General features: G+C 41.9%; 1 long non-coding RNA gene across 1 annotated transcript in view; it reads right to left on the bottom strand.

Moving 5' to 3' along the window:
- Nucleotides 1–10,710: 10,710 nt before the first annotated feature.
- The window catches only part of LOC105705649 (uncharacterized), a 61,280-nt gene continuing 59,027 nt past the window's right edge, over nucleotides 10,711–12,963 (bottom strand). Inside the window, exons 7-8 of the long non-coding RNA XR_001104720.2 lie at nucleotides 12,514–12,604; nucleotides 10,711–11,201 (exon numbers count right to left, since the gene is read on the bottom strand). This is a non-coding gene — a long non-coding RNA (uncharacterized LOC105705649). The remainder of the gene's footprint in view (nucleotides 11,202–12,513; nucleotides 12,605–12,963) is intronic.

The following is a 12,963-nucleotide window of genomic DNA, read 5'->3' as shown; positions in this document are numbered from 1 at the left end:
TTTAAAGCAATTTTTTAAAATGAAGAATTTCACAATGCGTGTCTATCGTTGCTCTTTCATTCCCAGTCTATTCATTGTTAAAGTGTTCTAAACTTCTTCCACAGTAGTTGAAGAAAGGAATAACTCGGTTTAAAATGGAATGTCCAAACACAAGCTCAGTTTACCCCCATCTAAATTTTAACTATCTTTTAAGACCGATACAAAGTACCACTTCTTCCAGAATATTTTACTTTTAGCAATGCATACCACTTTAATATTTGACTTTAATTTTCTAATTGATTTTGTTCTCTGTTTAATTTATGTAGCATTGCCTTCTCAACATGTTTATGTGCATTATAATTTAGACATATTTATGATAGAGATAGGGTATGGTAAATATATCTGTGTCTAAATTATGATAGACATCTTCATAACCTAGTGCCATATCACATTAGGCACGTTTTAAGTCTTCTGTGAAGTTGGACGTGGTGGTGCACATCTGTAGTCCCGGCTACTTAGGAGGTTGAGGTGGGAGGATTGCTGGAGCCCAGGACTTGGAGGCTGCAGTAAGCTATGACTGTGCCATTGCACTTTAAAAGCCTGGGCCACAGAGTGACATCCTGCCTCTGAAAAAAAAAAGAAAGAAAGAAAGAAAGAAAAAGACCTCAGTAAGTCCTGATTATGAAAAGTAATCCATTTTCTAGGGAATTAGTCCTGATGAGGAAATGTTATTAATTCAATAATCAGGCTAGTGAAGCAGTTCATAAGACTAAGTCCATGACTATGCGTTACCATTTTGTTTTTGCCTTCAAATTTTGCTAAAAGCTCTGGTTGTCTCCCTGTCTGTCCAATCATGCTGCCTTTCAATCAATCCTCCACATGGATGCCAGCATCTGTTTTTAAACCAGCAAACTTGATTATGCCACTCCTCTGACCCAAATCCTTCAGTGACATCTCATGATCTTCAGGATAAAAATCAGAGTGTTGGCTGCCCCCTAAGGCCCTCTGTTATCTGGCTCATTTCCTTCCACTCTCTCCAGCAAACACTTCAGCCTTGCTGTGGCATCCTTCTTCAGTGACTGTATAGGAAATTACTCTGCCTAGCTGGCCTGCCTCTCCCTGTTTGGGGCTGAATTGTGTTCCACCCTCCCGCCCAATTCATTTGTTTAAGTCTAACCCCCCATACCTCAGAATGTGACTGTATTTGGACATAGGGTCACTGTAGATGTACTTAGTTAAGATGAGGTCACACCGAAGTATCATAGGCCTCTAATTCAACACGACTGGTGTCCTTGTAAAAATGAGAAGTTTGGACACCGGGGTGAGCACACGGAAGACTGCCCTGTGAAGACTGGAGTCATGCTGCCACAAGCTAAGGAACTACCAGAAACTAGGAGAAAGCTTTGGGACAGATTCTCCCCTAGAGCCTGCAGAGAGAACATAGTCATGCTGATACCGCTATTTTGGATTTCTGGGATCCAGCATTGTCAGACAATAAATTTCTCTTGTCCTGAGCTACCCAGTTTGTGGTACTTTGTTACAGCAGCCCTAGGAAATTAACATGCCCTCCTTCCACTTGGTCAACTACCTGTTGTTCAATATTTGGTTCAAATATCGTCTCTTAGGAAGCCTTTCCTGACATTTCCAGCCACACTGAGTTCCCCTCTGTTTCTCTCTTTATTTGTCTTGTGTCTCGACCACTGGTTTCTTTGTTTGTGTCTCAACAGGATCTGTGTCTTGTTCATCTCTTTATCCACAGACCCTTGCATAATTGTCTCAATATGTGTTGTCAACTTCACCAACATCTCTGTGGAGAAGTATTTGTCTCATAGGAATATGGCAACGTTTATTTTATAAAGGGAATCTAGAGGTATAAAAAGCTAGAGTGAAAGTAAATTAATCAAGGTCATTTAGCATCTCTATGGCACAGCCAAGAGCAACCATCTACATCTGGAGTTTAAGAATCAGGAGATTCAAGAGATCGAGACCATCCTGGCCAACACGGTGAAACCCTGTCTCTACTAAAAATACAAAAATTAGCTGGGCGTGATGGCATGCGCCTGTAGTCCCAGCTACTCGGGAGGCTGAGGCAGGAGAATTGCTTGAACCCGGGAGGCGGAGATTGCAGTGAGCCAAGATTGTGCCATTGCACTCCAGCCTGGCGCCTGGCAACAGAGCAAGACTCTGTCTCAAAAAAAAAAAAAAAAAAAAAAAAGAGAATCAGGAGATTTTGGAGACTTCTAAAACCTCTCTTTGCAGATGTGAAAGCTGAGATCCATTCCATTAGATATAAATGGCTCCTTATCTGCATAGAAGAGTCCAGAAGAAAAAGGAGTTTACTCCTGTGGATGTATATGAAACTATTAATAATGTTAGGAAATTCTGAGAAATTTAAATGGAGAGTAAGAATGTAGACTTATCCTCTAATGTAAATTCTTTATTATCTGTTCCTCAGAAATGCAAAGAAGAGTGGCTAACCATCATTTAGAATGACTGTTAACATGCTCTTCTCCTCTGCTTTCACGGGTCAGAATTTAGTTAACAACTTTATATGACAGAAGAAAGCTCAAATGGTCATTTTAAAGTTGCAGCTAGAATTTAAGAATCCTAATTTGTCTAATTTAAGGCTTTCTTGATAATAATAATAATATTGATAATAATAGGAATCAGAACCCTAATGTCTCTTAATACAAATTAGTAAAACTCTGGCTTTCACTGGGTACCTAAGAATTTTCTGCTTTTGGTCTGTTGGCCTCAGGAAATTCACCATGGACTTCGTTGAAACACAAAATGGAGAAGAGTAAAAGGAACACATTTGTGTCATAAGCAAATCCTTTAAAAATCATCAAGAGACTGCATAGATGGCCACAAAGAGATTTTGTAAAGGGTTTTCTACAACTAAAATCAATTCATCCACTTTATCTGTTTTGAACATACTGGGGATGCAACGAGAGATGTCACTAAGAGTTAGAGCTGCTTGGAAACCTTTAAGGTGTCAATTGACCATATTTTTAGGTGCAGAAATGTTACATGGACACACCACAGATTCACCAGTGATTTACTTTTTTAAATCTGCAACAAATGGACCCAGGAATCTACAAGGGAATAAAAATATCATGAGAGCAAAGCTGAGTTGAAGCAGGGTAACTCAAAATCAATATTTTGCTTTTAAACTCTTAAGGGGAGACCCAGGAGGGCTGCACTCATTTTGTCCTCCTTACTTATTATCCTCAGAGGATGGGGTAAAAAGTGACAAGCCTGCTCCATACTTCAGGCAGGACATTCTTCACTAACAAGCCACTTGTTAGAATTCTGAGCTTCAATTTCCTGGCGAGTGGCTTTTTAATAGCTATGCTATCAGTTGCTAGTTAAAAAAAAAATCACACTTTCTGTATCACATAGGTGGCATTTTGTATTTTGGGACCAGGCAAAGGACAGGCAGCAGCAATGTGGTGGGAAAGGGGGATAGTCTTGTTAAGCTACACCTGTGTAATAAAGGCAGTGGAAGCACCAGCCAGCAGCTTGACTGAGTATTTTGCTAGAAATTAGAATTCGCCGTTACTGAAGTCAAACAATTTTCTGTTCTTGTACATTGAGAAGCAAACGCTTTACATTTTCATTACTTTGCTGGTGCTTTCAATGGAGTCAAACAGTAAATTGAGGAGGCTGAGGATTTTCTTTAAGGGACAACCTGGAAATAGGTTTTATTCCAAGTAGATGACATTTTTCAAGTGTTCTCTTAAAGAGCCTAGTTTTAAAAACAAAACCAAAGCCATGTTAGGTAATTTCTGAACTATTTAGAAATCAAAGCTGCAGGTTTTGACTCAGTATGAAATGTCCCCTGATCACCTAACTCCTCGGCGCATTGCCTTGCATGTAGTCCTTGCTCCATGTGGACTTAGCAATTTCCTTCACCAGAATGGTAGGAACAGATGAACGCACTGGCTTAAATTTTCCTATTGTCAAGAAACAAAGATCAAAATGGGTAAAGAACAGATCAAAGTATACTTATTCACATGTAACAATATTTCTCTGTGTAGCAGTCAGAGTCCAAACAGGAAAACAGAAACTATAACAGTTATGCTAATGTAGATAATTTAATATGTAAAATTAGTCTAACAGATTTGTGTAACTGAAAAAAAGGGGAAAGTAATAGTTGAGGTAATGCAATGATAGTAACTCCAAAAAGCAGCCATGACTCATCAGACTGGGGAAAGAGAGATGAGGTTAGGGTTATTTATTGGAACATGGAAACTTGAAAGAGAGGCCCTGTGATATTGAAATCCCGATCATTGTGAGACAGTGGATATGCTGACAGAAAAAAGAGGAAGGAACCACTCTTTCCCCTACCCCTTACACTCTCACTTCCAGTCTTTCGGTGTTCCATCACGTTGTCAGAACCTAACAGGGAGCCCACCTGGAAAGGAGAAAGGAAATCTGCAGGATCTCTAGGCCCAGGATCTCCATGTCACAAAGCATAGTATAGAGTAGTAGGTTTTGGCTAAAAGACAATTGCTCAGTAACTGGCCACTTAAATCATAGAATCTAATCCAACACGATAGACCAATTATGCTGCAATAAACAACTCCTGGACCTCGATGGTCTCAGACAACAAAGGCTTACTTTTCAGTGATACTTCTCCTTCAGAACTCATGGACACAGGCTAATGCAGCAGCCACTGCCTGAAGCATTGGTGGCCTTTGTGGCAGAGGGAAAGTGAGCAGGAGTAAGTTGTGCACCGGTTCTTAAAGCTTTTGCTTAGAAGGGACGTGTCACTTCTGTTCGGATTTCTTTGGACAAAAGAAGTCATATGGACATTGCAGATTCCAAGATTGAGGGGAAGTGCAATCCTACTACTTAGGAGAAGAACAAGAAATATTTGGTTGATGGGGAAAATTGATGCGATTAGGCAAATTTTAGTAACAAAAACTTTGGTGTAGTTGACTTCTAAGATTGGAAAAGCAAATCAAGTAGTAACATACTTCTTTTCCATATAAGGACCATGTAAGGTACATTTTCAACTGTAATGCCATTTAAAACATGCAATACATTTTTTTTTTTTTAATGGAGTCTCACCCTGTCGCCAGGTAGGAGTGTAGTGGTGCAATCTTGGCTCACTGCAGCCTCCGACTCCCTGGTTCAAGCAGTTCTCCTGCCTTAGCCTCCCAAGTAGCTGGGATTACAGGCATGTGCCACCACACCCAGCTAGCAATACAAGTTTTGTATTAAAATGAAGTTAACTTAAAACCTTCTAAAACATTTCTAAATCCAGAAAATTACTAAACTACAAAGAGTTAAACCAATATTTTTTAAAAGTACATTAAATTACTTTGCTCCCAATGTAAAACCTTTTTGCTCTCAAGTGCAAAAAGCACGTTTTTCTTTCCTTTCTTACTGTTTTCTCCAATTTTAAAACAAACTTCAATCTATTGGCACACTATTGGAAGAATGAATTCAGATGCATTTATTGGTTTGAGTGTGAGATAAAAATAATTTGGAGACAGCAGAACTAGGAAAAAACAAACAAGTGAACAAAAACTCTATTCTGCAAACTTCATGTGGGCAGGAAACAGATGTCTAATTCACTGCGTTATAGGCAGCCTCTGTTCAGTGTCTGGCACATGGCACATAGTTGATAATCAATGACATTTGCTCTGACTGAGATGGTGTCATATATGCTATGAGCATGAAGCTTCCAAGGTATCGTGGAAGTCCACAGGAGCAGCCAAAGCTGATCTGTATAGTTAGAGAAGAATCCTAGACGTAGTAGGAAGAGGAGGAGGTGGTAAGTAGGTGGCCACAGCTGCCGCAGAAGGGAAAGCCGTCTGGCATTTTCCTGATATGTGCATTGGAAGGACACCAGGCTGTTGGGATGGGGCAGGAATGAGGAAAAGGAAGGGTAAGCTGGGCCATGGTCAGTGACACCCTCAGGATTTTAACTGCCTTGTGAGTTAGCCAGCAATTTTTATTTTACTGAGGAATAATTGGTTTAACTGAGAAGCTAAGTAGTATTCACTACTACGTACTGCTAAGATGTGCATATAGGCCAGGTGCGGTGGCTCACGCTTGTCATCCCAGCACTTTGGGAGGCTGAGGTAGGTGGATCACAAGGTCAGGAGTTCAAGACGAGCCTGACCAATATGGTGAAACCCCATCTCTACTAAAAATATGAAAATTAGCCGGGTGTGGTGGCGCATGCCTGTAATCCCAGTTACTTGGGCGGCTGAGGCAGGAGAATTGCTTGAACTCAGGAGGTGGTGGTTGCAGTCAGCCAAGATCACACTACTGCACTCCAGCCTGGGAAACAAGAGTGAGACTTCATCTCAAAAAAAAAAAAAGATGTGCATATAGATAAAAATATTTCAAGATAGGAATTGCTGAGTGAAATGTAGGAACTCGAACTCCTGACTTCAGGTGATCCGCCCACCTCGGCCTCCCAAAGTGCTGGGGTTACAGGCGTGAGCCAATGCACCTGGCTAGGTTGGATTTATTAAAAGCACCGTTTGATAGACATCCTGGTAAATGAAAGAATTTTCTTACTTGTTCTTGATGGCAGAGCTATGACGTAAGTGCTCTTCAAAATCTCCATTTCATAGAGGAGAAAACTTAGGCTTAGACAGGTTAAGTAAACTTATTCAAGGTCACAGAAGGATAGCAGAGCAAGAACTAAAAGCTTGTTTTCTCTGACATCAAATGCTCTTAACTACTCTGCAACACTTTCTCCCACAACGTACATTTTGGGTTCTAAACTCCCCCCTTCTCTGTCTTGCTACCCTACCTTTATTCCCACTTAGGCTAATTTTCCTTACTTGCTTTATATTTATTTTCTCTTACTGTATTTTCTATTTTCTCATAAGTTGCTTTAAATTATGTTTGGAAAAGTGAGAGTACAAACAAATAAATGCAGATATTTCCATGTATTTGTTTAATTATTCACTGATTAGACTCAGATAAAAATTTACAACTATTCTCTCATTTATTTTTCCTCTGCCCCAGAGTGCTATTATTAATACTGAGATGCCTTTGAAATCTTATCTAATTGAGACACGGAATAGTTTATTTCTTTTTTTTGTATATATGTATTTTTTTATTATACTTGAAGTTCTAGGGTACATGTGCAGGTGCTACAGGATTGTTACATAGGTATTCACATGCCATGGTGGTTTGCTGCATCCATCCCCCTGTTTATTTCATTAAAAAAAATTCCAGGACCCAGTGTTTCTTTCTTAAACACACAGTTCTTGTCATTTCCTCGTCCCCTTTGAGATATGCCTATACTCTCCTTCTTTTAAGTTTTCTTTAAGCCTGGTTTCCTAACTGCCCTCCATCATCCTGCATAAATTAGTAGACACTTTTCTGAGATATCGAGCCTGTCTTTACAGAAAAGTGGCATAATACATCGGAATTTAAAGTGTTGGTTGCTCAGCATTTCTTGGAGGATCACTGATGGATTGGGGATATTTGTAGCAAATTGCTTAATTTCTCAGAGCCTTAACCTTGGCATCTAGGAAGTGATGATAATGACATTTACCCTATTTTTCTCAGAGGAAAGTAGTAATTAAAGATCAATGGGACTTTCTGAATGGGCAGGAGGAGGTGATGGGCTCCCAGGGGAGTGGAGCTCTGTGTTGTCCCCAGAAGATCAAAGCGTTGGGCTTTCTCCTGAAGTCTCTTCTTCCTTCTGTTACTGCACAAACCTGGATAGAGGCCCTGGGCCAGCAGAGAAGGAACAGTGGTGGAGACAGGGGGAGGGCAAGAAGCTAGTGCCTGTGTGTTTTCAAAGAGAAAAGACTCTGGAATGGGAAGCATACAAATGTATCACCTCCTCCACCATAGTTAGAAAGGATCTGAATGTCTACACCCCTCCGGATAGTAATGATGCCTTCTGGATGCTTTTTCTCCACATTTCCAAGGTTGCAGAACTGCTTTTACGCCCTTATCCCCCTCTTCTCTTCTTGCACTGTGGCACATTCCCCCCAGTGCTGGTCATGCCTGCAATTCTTCAATGTAGAGTCTTTAACTTCCAAAATCCACTCAGCAAATGTTTCCTGCAGCTCTTACTTGTTCTAGGTTCCTGTATTATAAAGTTACCCAAGGAATCCCAGTTAACTTTTACATTTTGAATATCACTTAGAATATTTTTCTTTTTTTTCATAATTTGCTACCTCTCTAGGCCTTTGTCTCCCACTTGAGAGAGCTTGATCAGCCCCAGCTGCCAGTGCTTGCAGAAACCCTTCTCCTGGCCTTGTTTTGAACAGAGAAGCACAAACTCAGCAAAACTTCAGCACTTTGGGAAGTGCATGCTGAATGTGGCTAGCTGGCGGAGAAGTCAATTTTTTTTCTTTTTTTTTTTTGAGATGGAATCTCACTCTGTTGCCCAGGCTGGAGTGCAGTGGCACAATCTTGGCTCACTGTAACCTCCGCTTCCCAGGCTCAAGCAATCCTCCCACCTCAGCCTCCCAAGTGATCCTTCCACCTCAGCCTCAGGAATAGCTGGGACTACAGGCTTGTGCTACCACGCTGGGCTAATTTTTTGTATTTTTAGTAGAGATGGGGTTTCACCAGGTTGGCCAGGCTAGTCTCAAACTCCTGACCTCAGGTAATCTACCTGCCTCAGCCTCCCAAAGTGCTGGGATTATAGGCATGAGCCACCATGCTAGGCCAAGAAGTCAGTTCTTTAATGAAGGCAAGTGAGCACATATCTTTTCTTGTCTGGTGTGTGAAGCTCTAGAAATAACTACACAGCTCCCTTTTCACGGTAACCCTGCCTCTTTCTGCTCCAGCCCACCCAGGACTTTCATTTCAAGTCTTGCATTAAACAACAGCACAATCCTCTCTTGATGGTGAGTTTGGTTTACTTTGTTTTGTTTTTGTTTTGTTGACTGTAGGCCTGCTGCCTCTGGAGCCACAATTTATGGGGTATATGGATTAGCATGTTTCTCCTCGTGGCGGTTGTGCCTCCCTCCCTGCCCCATTTAAGTTGCTTTGCCAGTTTCTCTGCTCCACATGGTGGGGGAACTGTTTCAGCTTCTCCTCCACATGGCGTGTCTGTGCCTGGCCCCTGATCCCTCCTCCAACTGCTTAGAACTACAGTCATTACTGTATTTTCTTGCTCTTTAAATTCTCTACAAGAGCAATTTTCAGGATTTACTAAAGACACAAATAAACCGAAAAACAGACTAGCCGGGGAGACAGGGCAAGCACCACGGTCATCAGAATGACTGAATTTGGCTGAACTTCCATGGCGAAAAATGCGTGGGTAAACAAAAGATGTTTTCTGTCTTCCTGTACCACAGGGGGCTACTGGATCTCCTTCTCCCACATACTTGTTTTTTGTTTTCCTATCATTTGAGTCAAGAAAGTGAGTACTTGTGAAGTTTGCTGTACGCAGGTTTCCTGGGGCAGTTATGGTTTATCAGTTATGCATCCCATGGCTGGGTGAGGTGGGGATCCAGAATCTGGATATACAGGGAGAAACAAGTAGCTAGAAGACAGGACATCTGTTAACGGGAATCTAAACCAGATGCAACTTGGGGAGAAAGCGGCCAGTCATGGATACTGGTGGCCCCATATGGAGTTGTGACCTTTAGGAACTTTGAGAAAAACTGAGCCTTGAGCACGCTTGTTGTCTGCTTGAGCCGTCAAGAGCAGAAGTTGAGGCTGATACAACTTATTGAGCCCTGGAATATCAGAAGGTGACTTCTGGGTTGAGATTTCTGCTTCAGAGTTTGATATTGGGTAGGTGAGAGACAGTGTGGGGATGCATACTTGGTTTGCTTATGTTGATTTCAATTCTGCTTCTAGCTGGGCACGGTGGCTCATGCCTGTAATCCCAGCACTTTGGGAGGTTGAGGTGGGCAGATCACAAGGTCAGGAATTTAAGACCAGCCTGACCAACATGTTGAAACCCTGTGTCTACTAAAAATACAAAAATTAGCCAGACGTGGTGGTGCACGCCTGTAATCCCAGCTACTCAGGAGGCTGAGGCAGGAGAATCACTTGATCCCAGGAGGTGGAGGTTGCAGTGAACCGAGATTGTGCCACTGCACTCTATAGGTCAATGAATTTTCACAAACTGACCACATCTGTGCAGCCAATGCCTAAATCAAGAAGTACATATTACCTTTACCCCCAAAGCCACCCTCAGGCTTCTTCCCTGTCCCTATCTTTTTCTGAGGGGTAAGTGTGATTTTAGCTTTTACCATCATCACCAAGAGTTGCCAGTTTTGTCCTCAGAAAAGTTAAATAATACAGTTTCCTGTCTGGCTTCCTTTAGTCAACAGCCTGTTAGTAAGATTCACCCATATTGTTGTACACAGTCTTCATTGCTGTATGGTATCCTGTTATTCAAATACACCACAATTTATTATACAGTTCTACTGTTTGTGAGACTTTGGGAAGTTTTTGGTTTGGGGCTATTGGAACTGGCTAGCGCTGATTACTTTTTTTTTAAATAGTGCTTTGTTATGAAGTCAATATACATTCAACCAGCGATTTGGTCACCAGATTCTGTTAACAGAGTTATGTTATTATAAGTTAGTCCTTTTTCAGTGCTAGGATTTTTTCCTATTAGTAAAATAAATGGGCCAGTTGTGGTGGCTCACACCTGTGGTCCTAGGGCTTTGGGAGTCTGAGGTGGGAGCATTGCCTAAGGCCAGAAGTTTGAGACCAGCCTGGGAAACATAGTGAGACTTCCATCTCTACAAAAAAACTTTAAAAAATTAGCTGGGCATGGTGGCATGTTCTTGTAGTTCTTACTACTCAGGAGGCCGAGGTGGGAGGACAGCAAGTTGAGGCTGCAGGGAGCTATGATTATGCCACTGTGCTCTAGCCTGGGCGACAGAGCCAGACTCTGTCTACAAAATAAATAAACAAATGATGGGCATGGTAGGGAGAGAAGTGAGATATCTAAGTAAATTGTTTTTTATTGCTGCACAGTACAGAACCCCAAAACTTAAGCCTTAAAAAAAATAACAGCTTTATTATTTCTCACAGTTCTGCGGGTTGACTGAGACCAGCTGAGCAGTTCTTTTGCTTTACATGGTGCAGCTGGGATCCCTCATGTGGCTGCAAACCAGCCTGGGAACATCCACGATGGCTTCACTCACATGTCTAGAGCCTCGTCTCCATGGCCGGGGTGGCTGAAGGCTCTTGCGTCACTCTTTCTCTCCACGTCATATTCCATCAGTTAGGAATTGAGCCCAGGTTTCGTTATGTGGCGGCTGTGTTCCAAGACAAGACAAATGGAAGCTGCCTGGCCTGTTGAGGCCCGGGCTCTAAAATGCACAGAACATCATTTGTATTCTGCTAGTCGAAGCAAATCACAGAGCCAAACTGAGATTCAAGATGAGGGGAATTGGACTCTCCCACTTGATGGGAGAAGATGTGTGCTTATAGAGGGATAAAAAAATTGTTGGTAGCCTTCTTAGGTGATGATCTGCCACACAATCTATCTTGTCCCCTGCCAAAACTCGGGGGAGGAAGGAAGGCTGCAGAGTCTTGAGGGTTATGTGGAGAAATGAGCAGATAATAGATTTGGTGAAAGGGTGAAGGTGACAGCATAGAGGAGGAAGGGTTGCTACACAGATTGGGAAGTGACAATGGGAAGTCAGGATAAATAGAACATCTCCTGCTCGTCATTACTTTGGATGTATTCATTTATCTAGCAAATAATTAATGCAGGAGCCTTGAGGCAGTGTGGTAGACCAATAGGCAATTTCTGGAAGCAGCATTATCCTGAGGGGCTACCTGTTCAGAGGGCAGTAAAAGTTTGGAAATCAAATAGCTCAACCAGAAGACAGAGTGAGGAACTGAAGTAAGGATTCAAATGACACTGGGACATCCAGTCATTGATGTGATGGTTCCAGAGGTCTGCAAGGAACTTGGCAATTGGCCAAATTACTGGAGAACACTTTGAGGTTAGGAGAACCTGGTCATGGAGTTTTGTAATTAAATGAAGGTGGGACATAGTTTGGAATTAGTAGTCCTTAAAGTTGCAGGCATTTTCAGATGACATTACTGGTGGTTTTACTGGCTCAAAAGGGATGTTAGGGTTCAGGGTTCCAAAGATAACTGGTCAGTGATGGTTCAGTAGCATTATGGGTGCACCACTGATATCACCTCTGTACCACTTCAGGGCGCCCCAGTCCATCAACTGCCAGCACCTGATTTTCTTTGCCTGAGGGCTCTCTTTTGTCATTGGAACCAACTCTGCCACCAGAATAGATAGAATATTAATGTTAATGTTTCTCCCTCATCATCCCCTTACCAGTGACTGACAGAATTTTATGTGTAAATACCCCAAATTCCCTTGCCCCTCAAAGGAATAACACTGAGGTGTATATTCTGTACTAGCTCTAAGTGACATTAAACTCTAGTGGCCCACATTGGTAGTTGGCTTGAAAATATACTCTTTAGTGACTGCTTTTACTTTTGATTTTCTTTTAAAACTTGATGAATTACTAAAAATTATCAGTATAATAAAGACAACAGATCACAAGATGGTTCCTATTGTAAAGATAGTTTGTTACTCACAGTTCCCAAGAGGAAGGGGCATCCTATCCCATCAGGAGGGTGAAGTATTGGGGTTGGTCAGGAAGCAGAAGGAGTGAGGAACTGTAGGTTTCTGAGGGAAAGAATGGGTGAGTCAGGGTAAGCAGGACTGGCTTATTTGAATAATTTCAAGGGGCTCTGAGATATAGAGGCTACATGTAGTTATCTGGTATCTGGCTCTGGAATGATTAGAGCAGATGGATTATGACTGGGAATGTGAGATCCTAATAAAGGAGGTGTTTGGCGTGTGAGCTCTGAATTGGTGAGTTTGTATTTGAAAACTGCCTTCACAGGCAAGTTGTTTACTATCTCCAGGAACTCACTAACTCTGGACACGGCAGAACCTCCAGAGTCAGCCATGCCCCAGATGTCAGAACACCACAATTTAGAAATAGAAGGAATGGGTAATACAGATGCTTGCTTCCCTCCTCC

The sequence above is a fragment of the Aotus nancymaae genome, unplaced genomic scaffold (genome assembly GCF_030222135.1).
Source record: "Aotus nancymaae isolate 86718 unplaced genomic scaffold, 86718_ANA_hifiasm-v0.15.2.pri h1tg000019l, whole genome shotgun sequence".
NCBI classification, from domain to species: Eukaryota; Metazoa; Chordata; class Mammalia; order Primates; family Aotidae; genus Aotus; species Aotus nancymaae.
The sequence above is the reverse complement of the archived record's forward strand: the minus strand, read 5'-3'. Positions and strand labels throughout refer to the sequence as shown.